Source organism: Ranitomeya imitator, chromosome 6, assembly GCF_032444005.1.
Source record: "Ranitomeya imitator isolate aRanImi1 chromosome 6, aRanImi1.pri, whole genome shotgun sequence".
Taxonomy (NCBI): Eukaryota; Metazoa; Chordata; class Amphibia; order Anura; family Dendrobatidae; genus Ranitomeya; species Ranitomeya imitator.
In genome coordinates, this window is record NC_091287.1 from 327,196,622 (window position 1) to 327,198,261 (window position 1,640).

General features: G+C 50.1%; 1 protein-coding gene across 2 annotated transcripts in view; it reads left to right on the plus strand.

Moving 5' to 3' along the window:
- The first annotated feature begins 354 nt into the window (after positions 1-354).
- RNF144B (ring finger protein 144B) overlaps positions 355-1,640 on the plus strand; it is a 135,984-nt gene continuing 134,698 nt past the window's right edge. The window contains exon 1 of one of the 2 annotated variants that reach the window (XM_069730850.1): positions 355-679. The gene's annotated coding sequence lies outside the window, so the exon portion shown is untranslated. The remainder of the gene's footprint in view (positions 680-1,640) is intronic. The other variant, XM_069730851.1, reaches the window with a different exon arrangement.

Genomic DNA, 1,640 nt, shown 5'->3' on the forward strand with positions numbered 1-1,640 from the left:
AGTGCATTCCAGAGAGTTGGCGCAGCACGAGAGAAGTCTTGGAAACGGAGGTGTGAGGTACGTATCTCAAACTTGTGTCCAAATATCTGGTGTCCATAAAATAGTACCGAGGAGACGGGGGTACATTTGTGTCCATTTTTCTGGCTTTTTGAAAACAATAACCTCTGCTCACAACGGCAAACCTTTTCAGGTGAACACACAAACTAGTTTTCAAAACAAGCACAAATGGAAATATGAATATGGTGCAAAAAAAAAACAACATACAAAAAATACCAACAAAACAATAATGAATGTGGCCCTGCGGGTGGCATATTCAGCTCCATACATCAGGAGGGTTGTGTGGGGCTACAGCTCGTGCAGAGGAGTTACCTCAGGTACAGGCAGAGCACAGGGCGACCTCCCAGCCGTGCTGCACGGAGGGCGGACACTGACGACCTGGGCAGCGCAGAGGGTTGATGTAATCACCTGCAGCTGCAGAGGAGCCCAGATGGGAAGTAGGAAGTGGCGCGCACAGGCTTCCTGTACATACGAGCAGCGCTCCCCGGCGAACACAGCACGGAGGGCGGGATCACCTCAGTGCCACAGCGGCGGCGGCGGCGGCCACACCGCCTGCCTGGAAGGTGGAGAGCGGGGAAGGCGGCTGTAGACGGTGCCCGGGCTCCTGTGTCTGCCTTCTGAGGTAAGCAGGTAGCCTGCAGATGTGTCTGGCAGAACTGTCACCGCACGCAGGCAGCACGGACTGTACAGACTGACAGTGTGATACGTGACGGCTGTTCTTATATGCATCTGTGTGCAGTGGATTGTCTCACAGGCTGGCACCACTGAGGCTGGTACATCACCGTCATGTACTGCTGCACCACCCTCCTCTCATACGTGTTGTCACAACACTTTCTCTTCCTGGAGCCAGGTGATATACAACTTTAATGAGTCCATTGCACATAATGTGACAAGGCAACATGTGTATACATGTGTGAACCGTATATTGTGTGTACGTGCTGACACAAGTGTGCGTAGAAATAGAGAGCGAGGTGTATATGATATGTGTGTGCACAAACACCTGTTTGTATATACAATACATGGTGCACACATAGGCATGGTTGTCTAGTCACATTATACTACACTTACATTGATACATACATACACACACTCATACATACACACATACATACATACATACATACATACATACATACACACACACTCATACACACACACACTCATACATACACACACTCATACATACATACATACATACACACACTCATACATACATACACACACTCATACATGCATACGCGCGCTCATGCCTACGCGCGCGCTCATGCCTACGCGCGCGCTCATGCCTACGCACGCGCTCATGCCTACGCGCGCTCATGCCTACGCGCGCTCATGCCTACGCGCGCTCATGCCTACGCGCGCTCACGCACTCATACATACACACACACACACACACGCACACTCATACATACACACGCACACTCATACATACACGCACACGCACACTCATACATACACGCACACGCACACTCATACATACACACACGCACACTCATACATACACGCACTCTCATACATACACTCATGCATACACACACACACTCATGCATACACACACACACACTCATGCATACACACACACA